Genomic DNA, 11,667 nt, shown 5'->3' on the forward strand with positions numbered 1-11,667 from the left:
TCTCTCTCTCATCCTGCCCAACAAAACCCATCCTATCCCATTTTCTTCACACACACACACACACACACACACACACACACACACACACACACACACACACACACACACACACACACACACGTTGGCGGGTTATTAAAATCCATAGTGACGGGCACCCTAAATAGGTGGTTATTGAATTATATAATTAAGAACACTTGCTTTCAAATTCTAGGAAATCAAACAAAAAAAAAAAATATTGTGCACGTTATTTTTTCAACACACACACACACACACACACACACACACACACACACACACACACACACACACACACACACACACACACACACACACACACACACACACACACACACACATTTCTTAAGAGAATGATTTCTATTAGTGTAAGTCAGTTGTTGCAATTTTTTTTATTGAGAATTTGTTAAAAAAAAAAGCGTTTTATACAAAAGTTGGATCGTAAAGGGTTGCCAAAAATTAGTATGGTGCACCCAAAGACTTGAACTCTGCCCATCTCCTCCTCCTCCTCCTCCTCCTCCTCCTCCTCCTCCTCCTCCTCCTCCTCCTCCTCCTCCCCCTCTTGCCCCTGTCCCTGCCCTGCATGAAGCACATCCTGACGGAGCACAAGAGAGGTGCGGGCGGTCACCTCAACAGTACCGCCCGCGGCGTCACCACCACACGTTTACGCCTTCCCCGCACGCCTCCTTCCTCACCCTCATGACGGCTCAAGTCCAGAGTGTTCTCATGCAACAAGGAATACTGTCGGTAAATTGTCGTGGAGCCGTTTTTGGCATCGGCAGCCACGCACTTCCCGCTACGACCGCCGCGCAGGAGGATCGTGGTCGTCACCGTGATTAGGAATCGTAACTTTCAAATTAATGATAATGATATTCTCTTTCACTTTCTCTGAAAACCATGAATTATCATATCATATTGTTGAAGTTTTTATTTCATACGAGTCTGTCTGTATATATATATATATATATATATATATATATATATATATATATATATATATATATATATATATATATATATATATATATATATATATATATATATATATATATATATATATATATATATATATATATATATATAATGAGATACTGCGAACTGTTGTTGCATGTTGAAGGTTTACTGTTAGGATGACCTGATTTACGTTCTCCGGAAAAGCTGATATATATATATATATATATATATATATATATATATATATATATATATATATATATATATATATATATATATATATATATATATATATAATCAGTAAAAGTGTCCCAAACTTGAGGTGAATATTTTGTTTGTTCTGAGACTTGAGGCGAGGAGGAAAGCGTCCCTCAGCTGTCAGGCTCACACACCGCACCACTCCTCCACACTCTGAGGAGGCGTTGTATTCAACACCCTCTCTTTTAACGCATTTTTCATAAGCACGATCGCCACTGATGTCCACTAATGCCGCGAGTGTAGCGAGCCGCTAACCTCCACACACCGCGCACACCAGAGGTGGTGGAGAGCGCCTCGCAGTGTCCAGTGAGGCGCGGCACAGCTCACTCAGTGACTTAGCAACTGTTGAGACTTGGATTTCTATATATAGAATCTAGTTATGGTTAGAATAAGCCAAATATTCACGTCCTGAAGTTTGACACAAATTGCCTGGGACACGTGTGTATTGGGAATGGCGGTAACTGTTCCACTCATGAGGCAGTAGCCAATATTTGGTGTCCCAGTTTGTTTCATTCCGGTACTGACTAATTTCTAAAATAAAGTTCGTGTTGAAAATACATAATGTTAGATTTTTTGAAGATTATAAGATTTTATGGTTTACATATCTGAAATATTTTCGGGTGCGTGGTGCCAGTATTAGCGAGGCGGTCCGCGGGGCGGCGCGCGGTGCTGTGCTGCGGGCCGCTGTCCCTGGGTGGAAGGTTAGCAGGCTGATGGTGCGTCTTGCCATTTCTTTGGGTGAGTGAGGCTTTAACAATACTGTAAATAATACTAAGTGACGCGACACGTGTGCGTTAGACACGGGCCGCCACGTTCAGTCCCAGATGCCAAGATTTAATTACTCGGGTCGTAGCCGAGAGTTTTAGGCCTTATTAATAATTACCTTTATGGGATCTAGGGTTACCTGTATTCTACCTTTTGGAGTCGCTGATGCAAGACCATACACCTACAGACATGATAAATTCCAGTCTGCTTGTGTCACTCTGAGTGCAGTACATAGTACACTACTTAGACGATCATCTGCTTACTAAAGCTTCTCATCACAGCTGCGGCGTTTCATTTGTTCGAGTTTTGTTTTCGTAAAGTTTCCGATACATATTTTTCTTCCAGATATTGATATAAAGTAGTAGTGTGGAATGTGTGTGTTTTGGTGGACACTGATGTCTGGGTCTCAGTCTGATTCCTCAGTGCCTAGTCAGGAAAAGAGCCTCCGTGGCTCGCATTCACTAATGTGGTGGTGATGGGGCGCCGCGCACTGCCAGGTTCAGGTTCTGTGCTCGCTATCACAAAGAAATTTTCATGGACCTAAGCAATACATGATCATCACCCGCGCCTAAAATACATTTGCCTGTTGGGTTGCTGTGTGTGTTCATACGTTTGTATCAGATACGTTAAGTGGTTGTTAAATGCTTCGAGCCAACATGGTGCTTCGACTTGTGTTGCGAACCATAGTGTAGTTCATCCCAGTTTACTGTCAAGTCTTACTGCTGTGGAGTGTCATTTTTCAATGTATTTCGTGTGAATACAAGCTTGGGTAACAGGGAGTGTGGCATTATGGGAAAGGCAGAAACGCAGATGTCAGTGTTGGCCAATAATTTCTTTACATCCTTTTACCTGGATGAACCAAAACCGTTGTGTGTGTGCGAGGAAGAGCAACTGAGTTACTTGCTGTTGAAGTGTTCTCTGCATATTTGCCGTGTGGTTGTTCAGCGTGTTGGTAGAAATGTAACAATTTCCGCCTAGTCGCTTTAGATGCCATTCTTATGTACAGTTTCAGATGCTTTCCAAAATATTATCCTAGTTGAAGTAAATTTATGTAGTCTGTGTAGGGAATCGAGTTAGTTAAATATATTAGAAAAAACAACAGCAACATATTATTGCTAGAAATGGTGGTGGTAGGTCTTGGCCGAAAAAAAAGTAATATTTTATGAATTATGTATAAAGATAAAACTTGAATCAAATGAATACTTGCGATTGGATTTATGAAACTTTTATTTTGTGTGCTTGTGCGTGTGTGTGTATAAAATTAGGATAAGGTAGCATGCCAGTCACTGTGTTCTCCATGTTGTTTGCTCTGGCTGTACACTCCTTCCTAACATCACACAGACAAGCCCGCACACCCGATCCTCTTCCTGCACCCCTGTCCTCGCCCTCCCCACACACTGGCTCCCTATAACAAACCATTCGACCTTCATCTGCTCCCTAAGCCTCACCTTTCGTAGACAAGTTGATTTCCTGACTGATTATTTTTACATATATACCAAATTTCACTCAGTCTTAATCATAAAATTACATTCTAGCTTTTTAAACAGTATATAAGTAGAAATTAGTGAATTGTTTCAAGGGTGTTATTATTATTTGTTCATAATTTGAGATAATACTTGGGTACAGTTCGAGGCGCCTTTCAAATCCTCTCTCCTCTCTTGGTCACTCATCTTTGGGCATGCCAAACCCACCTTGTAAGGACCCACATGTTAATGAGATGCTGCCGTTGGCTTTGACTGTAGTGTGTGCAAGTTGTGTAATACAGTTTAAAGAGAAATAAGAAAGCCTTATCAACAGTGACAGCGGTGTGGCACTGAACCAAGAGTCCGTTCACACATTCTCACCAGCATGATAGGGGCATCTCAGTGTCTCACTCCAGAGAACTCCATTTTTTTCTTCCTTGTTCAATATAAACCCCCCAAAAAAAATTAAATAAAAAAAGACAATTTCCTGGAGTCTGTCTGTACTTCTGTCAGTGTGGCATTAGATTGTCTCTTTATAGCTTAGAAACTCATGTGTCCCATCCTGCCAGCCCCGCAATCCTTTATGATATATTTTTGTAATCCTCTGTCAAGGTATCTGGCCGCCACCCCATTGCAGGGCTGGCAGGAAGGCAGGTGGTGGCTGCTCTGGGGTCACCAGCACGTTAACAGTTGCCATGCTGATTCTGTGGTTGTATGAGGCGAAAGACTGTTATTGGTATGTGGACTCTGTTACATGGACCAGGTATAGCAACAGTTACCATATGAAAGCTGATAACCAAGACAAGGACAGCTACTAACCTGCCGGTTGGGTTGTGTCCTGTACACGACTCCAAGTCAGTCACCAAGTTTTCAATTACTAATATGTTTTATAAGCCACCTCAGGCTAGTTTTTGTTGTCAGTTGATACCTGTGAAGAAATTGATGGATGAAACCAATAAAAAAATTAAACAATTCCGGTTTTATCATTTCCTGTGACGAACTTTTTCAAGAGAGAAGTTTCAAGACGCTTATCCTTCCACATTTGGATAATCCTTTTGGCTTTTCTTTACGGAGTGGCACATCAGTGGACTTTTTTTTATATTTTAGTTTTGTTTTCCTGAGCCAGTGTCCCTCTTACATGAAAAATGAATGATAATGGCCTGTTTATTATGTATATGTATGGCTAGAAAAATGTATGCACTGGCGTAGAGCACGTTACGTCTGAATAGAGACGTCCACATCCAGTCTTGTTTACAAAGACTGCGTTTACAAAGTGCGTATTGCGCACCGTCTCCAAGCAACGCTTTCCTTCCGCAGATAAACAAACACTAACAGATGGACGGAAACAGACTGGAAACTGAAGATGTAATGTAGTTTTAAGAGATGCTTGGCTAAACTCTCTCTCTCTCTCTCTCTCTCTCTCTCTCTCTCTCTCTGTGTGTGTGTCCAGTATTTCCCACTCCAGTAGCTTTCATCCTCCTCCTACAACCACTCCTTAAGGTATTTTGTAAACCATGACGACATCAAACATCCCTGCCTGCCTTGCTCTTATTCCAGTAGCAAAACTTAACTCTCCTTCTACCCTTCCATGTAAAACACCTTCAGTCCTTCTTACATTAGTACAGTAAGTCTCAAATTCACCAGTTACTGAACAGCTGATAATGTTTCCCTGTATTATTTTGGGAGGAAAGCGGGGTGGGCGGCGCAACTCGTTCTTCTGTTTATCATAGGAGGTCCACGAGTCGAACACGGCTTCAGTTTTGTCTCGAACACCATAGTGTGTGAAGCACTAGTGAAGGCAGGTATTTTGGCGTCGCCGACAGCTTCCAGTCTACCTCCCAGCTTCCTGAAGGGCTTCAGTGACAGGAACGCAACCACTGCCTGCGAAGGAGCATCGGTAAGTGAGAGGAGTCGGTGTTGTGGATGATTCTGCTGATCTACGCGAGCTTCTTGGCTTGCTATAGGTACTGCGTATGTCGGGCATTTTTAGGGGATTGCTGGATAACCTTAGTTTGGTCCACTGGATTCGAGGTACTGACTACATACGTATATACATGGCAGATGATCCTTTTTTCAAATTAAGACGGTATTTCCTAAAAAAAAATAATAATATGTAAATAAATAAAAAAAGTAATAATAAATAAACAAATAAGAATTTTGAAAATCGGTCAGCTTCAGGAATGTGCCTAAAATTCAATACTTTGAAGAGAAAAATAACTGAAATCTACCCACAAGTTAATGAGAAGTGCTTAATGGTGTAGGGTTTACTACTCAGCTCACCAATGAGAGATCCTGGATTCGAATCCCAGGCTGGGTGGAAATGAATTGGGTTTGTCATCCCTCATGCCACAGCGCCTTTTCACTCAGCAGCAGAGAGGTACAACATGTAAGCAATGAATTGTGATTGCAACCCAGTGGGAAAACAAGGTTAGAAATTCTGTTTTCCTGCGTGTGTGTGTGTGTGTGTGTGCGCGTGCGCGTGCGTGCGTGCGCGCGCACTTCAAAAGATGACCGTGATAGGTAAACAAACTTTCTTTTACAGTTGGATATTATTGCATAACAATATTTGGTCACACTGTATACAGGAAGTCTGCAACACTAACGAGCAGAACTAAGGATCTTTGTCAATGGAACACTTTCGTTAAACAGCTCATCTGCTGTCTTGCGTGTAACTCATCTAGGTAGCAGTGTCTCCTTCACCTCACTTAAGAACAAAATCAGTAAAGACGGCAGCCAAGTAAAAAAAGAGTAGAACGAAAGCAGGATGCACAGCACTGGTTCTGCATAGTAAGACTTCTAGAGAGGATTTGTTTCGTTTTATTCCTTAGTAACGTAAACATTTCATACAAGACTGGAAATGAAAATGCAGTGAGCACTTGATAAAAATGCAGTGAGCACTTGATACTCTACTTAAGGTTTTCCACCACCTCCCAGCTAATGACAATGGATGACACTGTTAGGGAGAAAAGATGTGGAATAAAAGGAAGATAATTAATATTCCAGTATGATTTCCAGCCATGGTTTCTTGAGGTAGTCCGCTTCCCTGTAGTCACCCCTGGAAAGGTAATATGGTGACTGGTTTGCTATATTTTCACCTCCTTTCCTCATTCCAGCAAGGCAACCACTCGCCGTACTTATCGGTGCCACAATTTTCTTTGTGGTGCCGGCACATCACATAATTACTGGGGATAATAACTACCCTTTTTTTTTCTTTTTTTTTTAACATTGCAGGTGGAGGGACGGAGCAGCAGCAAAAGATGTCAAATCAGAAACTGCTCAGGTGGTGGGACGGAGGAGCAGCAAAGGATGTCAAACCAGAAACTGGGACGGAGGAGCTGCAGAGTCAAAACAGAAACTGCTCAGGTATACAGGTGAATTGGATGAGAGAATCAGCAGGGAGGAGGAGGAAAAAGTGTGAAAAGGCAGAAGAATGGGAAGGCAGCAAGGCCAGATGAGATACCCTACGAGATGTATAAAAATAAAGAGGAAGTTGTGATTGACAGGATGATTGAGGTGTGGGAGGAGAAGAGAGTGCCTTGAATGTGGAATGAATGCAGAGTGACTGCTGCATAAGGGAGAATAAGTAAGAATGAGTTGAATTATAGGCTAATTGCGTTAGTGAACACAGTGAGTAAAGTGTTCAGTGCAGTGTTGAAGGAGAGATTGTGTAAATGGATTGAGAGAGCTGGAATGCAGTGCTTGGTGAGGAACAAAATGGGTTCCGTGTGGACAGGAGGGCTGTAGATAATATGTTTGTGGTCAATTAAATGATTGAGATTAGAAAAAGAGGTATGGAGGGAAATTGTACTTAGGTTTCCTGGATATAGAGAAAGCTTATGGTAGGGCGAATAGGGAAGTGCTAAGCAAGGTTTCCTGGATATAGAGAAAGCTTATGGTAGGCGAATAGGGAAGTGCTAAGCAGAGTCTTAGAAAAGATTGGGTTGAATGCAAAGATAGCCAACATAGTACGTAGCATGTAGACAAGAGAAGTAGACAGATTAGGGGATATAGAAACAGACTGGGTGAAGAGTGAGGCAGGAGTTAGGTAAGGATGTATATTGGGTGAAGAGTGAGGCAGGAGTTAGGTAAGGATGTATATTATCACCAGCCCATTCCAGCTTGTATACAGAGGAGTTAGCAGCTAGAATGAGAAGAATGAATGCAGGAATAAGTGTGGGGAATTTTTATTTTTTTATTCAGATGTAGAAGTTATGAGTTTAGTTGTGAGTGAATCACCAGATGAGCTCCAAGGTTTGCTGGGTATGGAAGAATCTTTTGAGTTAGGTTTAGCAGTTTAGCAGTGAGAAAATGTAATGATTTTGAATAGGTCTAGCAGTTTAGCAGTGAGAAAATGTAATGATTTTGAATAGGTCAGACAGAGGATGAAGGTTTAGCAGTGAGAAAATGTAATGATTTTGAATAGGTCAGACAGAGGATGAAAGTAATCTGGTATGGAGAATTGGCGAGGTTAAATGAAATGGGCACAAGAATACAAGTACTTAGAGAGAGATGATGAGAGGAGAGATGAAAGAGTATGATGAAAGTGAGTGTATGACGTGAGTGTATGACGTGTTGGGAAGTGTGGAAGAGCATGGCTGTGCCGAGTATAAATGTATGGTATATATATAGTAGATACGATTGATTGCATGGAACGAAAGTGAAATTTGATAAATTAGATAAATTAGAAGTAGGGTAGATTAGAGTAGCTAGTAGGATGGCACTGAATGCACGTAGGTACACAGCAGTAGCAGCTTTGAGAGGGGATATTGATATGGGATGGAGCTTCTTTAGGGAAAGACTTACAAAAGCGATTCTTAGGTACAAGATTAGACTTGAAAGAATGAATGATGGAAGTGTGGAATGAACGTGAAATAGCAAGAAAGGTGTATTATCTGTGGAATGGTGTATCTGTGGAATATGAAAGTGGAAGCAGGAAGCAAATGGAGAGGAGTTGAGAACGAGAAAAGGGAGTTCAGAAAGAGAAAAGAGGATTTTGTGGGGGATGAGAAGTTGTGTGTGGAGGATGGGAATGGCAGGGGTGGCTGGTGTGTGGGGGGATGGGGATGAGAATAGCTGGGGTGAAAATCTAAATGACTGTAGAGACGAGACGAATACTACTAACGTGGTGACTAATGACGAATACTGTGTATAGTGTCTGTAGTGACGAATGACCAATACTGTGTAGAGAGAGCTTTGCAGAGCTCGTTTGAGGCTGTAAGAGGCTACTTTTAGTAATGTATAGTGAGGCTGTGAGAATGGCAAGTAAGTTTTCAGATTTGGTTACAGGAGTTGATCTTGCGTGGCCTTCTGTTCAGGCGTGATCTCGAGCCAACACCTGTAGGCCAACACCTGTAGCAGCAGCAGCTGCTGAGGGGCTAGCAGAAGGGCTTGCCATTCCTGAATTAGCCAGCATAAAAAGGCAACCGAGGCAGCTTACTGAGAAGTCCAGGATTTCGGAATTTCAACTGAGCTATGTCAAACCAAGTAATAATAATAATACCACCTTACTTTGTAGTAGCAATAAGTGTTTTTATACAATACTCCGAAGACTCTCCGGAGATACACTGCACGCATTTGGTAGCAGCAATACAGGTTTTACAAATAAATAATACTCCGAAGACTCTCCGGAGAAACACAACACGCATTTGGGAGAACAAAATTTATAAAAAAATAAAATAAAATGAATAAACCATAAATATATATTGAGTTGTGGAGTCTAGGACTTAAACAATTGCAGCTCATGTACCAGCATCACAGCTTGCTCACATCGAGTCTTAACACACTTAAGGGGGGAGGGGGAAATGGGAAGGAGAACAGAGAAATGTAGGAAATCAGGACGTCTTCTCCCTCCACTCGCTGAAGGATGCAGTGGTTGGCAGGATCGAAATCCACTAGCAGTGGCTGGCAGGACAGGCTGGTGGGGGTTGTCCTTCCACTAGAGACCACATCTGTAGCAAAAGAGCCAGGTTTTTTTTTTACTGGTGCATAATGTAAATACTATTGAATCCAAAATAAAGCAGCATGCATGTGAATTTGTCCTTTCTTGTCCTGACGAGCAGTGGGAGAATATTTCATAACTAGTGATCATAAAAGGTTCTGGCTCCATATCTATTAAAAAGTGTAGTGAAATAGCTGTCTGATGACAACTGGCAGACTAACGTCTACTAGAGTTTTAAAAAATCTATTAAAATGGTTCATTTAATATTAATGCAAACTCGCAATGCAAACTCGCATCTTATATGGCCAATTCTAAGAACGTACCTGAAGGAGAATCGTGCGCCCTTAACTTTGATATTCCATAAGTCCCGCGAGGTGAGCAACATCTAACATTCACACGGTGGGGAGGCGATAGCCACAACCGAGACGTCTCTCCTGCAAGATACGTTAACTTGTAAGAAAAAAAAATAAACCTCACTGCAAATGTAACAGTTCACAACGCTAGAAACAATACATTGAATCTATATAAGCGTCTCACCTGCAAGATATGTTAACTTGTTAGAAAAAAATAAATAAATAAACCTCACTGCAAATGCAACAATTCACAACGCTAGAAGCAATACATTGAATCTATATAAGCATCTACAAGAAAGAATGGTATTAAACTGAATAGACTGCAGTTTCTAAAAATGAATAGACTGCCGTTCCTAGCTTGTACAGTGTTTGGAAGTGGCTGCACAACAAGAAGAGTGACCTCACACTGGTTAGTAGTAAATAAGGAAAGAGGTGAAGTAACTGAAAACGTTGAGAAAGTAGGATAAACCGCGTCATTTTTAAAAGATAAGGCCTCTTGAAATAGCCTTGCAAGGAGTTAAGAAATATTAGCAAAATCAAGAGGAAAAAAGTCGTTAAGAAATATTCGGAAAGAAAAAAGTCTATTACAGTGGCTGGTTTAAGGAGAAGAGCCACTCCCAGAACGGGAACATTAATTACCATGGACAAAACAAAAACAGCCGTTTATGAAAGTATGAACACGGGAACAAATTAAAACTTGCTCGAGAAAAGGGTCAATAGCACTAAATATACAGAATAACAAGCGTACAGTAGCTCATAGTAAACAAAACAAAAAAAAAAAAAAAAAATTAAAAGACACCACATAGCCAGTTTTATCTTTAGTGGAGCTCGAACAGATCAATTTGTTCGCCATACACTAGTTTTGTTGACATCACTTGTACGGTGTAATCATTCACCGTCCACTGCCACAAGCCGAGGGATATCTAAAACCTTTCGCGTCTGATCTTCGCCCTCACCAGCATAATTTCCAACCTGTTGCATGGCTAGCTGATTGTTACCGTTATTGACGGATAATAATCATGGAACCTCCTCTGAACACCGCAACATACACTCCAGCTTTTTTTTTTCTTTTCTCTGTCTCTCCTTGAACACCACAGTACCATCCACTACGACTAAGTAAATGAGCGAAGTAGACAAATGAGAGCTTTATCACCACAATTACATAGTCAACTAAGTAGCTACCGTTTACAAGTAATTGTTAACTAATAATTAGATAACTATCAAACTGCTCACATAACTAGGATGTTAATGCCCCCAAGAATTTAACCTGTTAAAATATTTAATACCCAAGGCCGTGCGAGCTGCCGAGCTATGGTTCACCCGCTATATTTGAAGTACACCTGCGTGGAGAGACGACTTTCACGCAACAACTATCAACGATACTTTGAAATGCCTCCTAGCTGCACCTCCACTACTGTCAAAAGACTAGTTACAGTGACATGCAACAGCTATATAGTGTAGTCCCGGCCTTACATCCTCCCTAGTTCCCTTCGGACAACAGTGTTACTTGCTGACACAAATCGCGTCACTACTCACTTCAAACCTGGCCATCACTTTTTCACACCAAAGACCTGAGAAAGTTCTTCAACCATGGACTGTTACCGGTTGGGTATACCAAAACACCTAAACAATTACCGTGCACTGGAACAGTCTGTAAACCGCTAATTAAACACACCAAGAAACCTATTAGATTACTTAAGCTATCTAGATATTTAACTATAAAGTCTCACCACACGAATGCATAAAATACACGCTTTCACATCACTAACCTTCAACTCGTATTGCATATGAAAAACAAACTGCACCAAAACAGAACACACCTTACCTTCACTCAGGCCTTAGAGGGAATGATGCACGGGCTTCCATGCCTCCTGCCACTACTCTTCTCCTCCCTCCTCCTCCCTCACTCCCCGGCTTCCTG

The 11,667-nt window shown here is 41.4% G+C and overlaps 1 protein-coding gene and 1 long non-coding RNA gene across 9 annotated transcripts in view; both read left to right on the forward strand.

Annotated features, from left to right (window-relative positions):
* LOC135091897 (leucine-rich repeats and immunoglobulin-like domains protein 1) overlaps nt 1-4,428 on the forward strand; it is a 149,415-nt gene extending 144,987 nt beyond the window's left edge. For all 7 annotated transcript variants that reach the window (XM_063989989.1, XM_063989995.1, XM_063989960.1 and 4 more), the window contains one exon: nt 1-4,428. This exon is cut by the window's left edge and continues 1,361 nt beyond it. The gene's annotated coding sequence lies outside the window, so the exon portion shown is untranslated.
* Nucleotides 4,429-5,035: 607 nt separating this feature from the next.
* Nucleotides 5,036-9,249, forward strand: LOC135091946 (uncharacterized). Of its 2 annotated transcripts, XR_010262713.1 has the most exons (3): nt 5,037-5,352; nt 6,687-7,500; nt 7,541-9,249. It is a non-coding gene; the product is annotated as an uncharacterized LOC135091946 (long non-coding RNA). The 2 variants fall into 2 exon arrangements; XR_010262711.1 differs by having other exon boundaries at nt 5,036-5,352; nt 6,687-9,249.
* Nucleotides 9,250-11,667: the final 2,418 nt, after the last annotated feature.

This window comes from Scylla paramamosain, chromosome 3 (assembly GCF_035594125.1).
Source record: "Scylla paramamosain isolate STU-SP2022 chromosome 3, ASM3559412v1, whole genome shotgun sequence".
In the NCBI taxonomy this organism is placed as follows: Eukaryota; Metazoa; Arthropoda; class Malacostraca; order Decapoda; family Portunidae; genus Scylla; species Scylla paramamosain.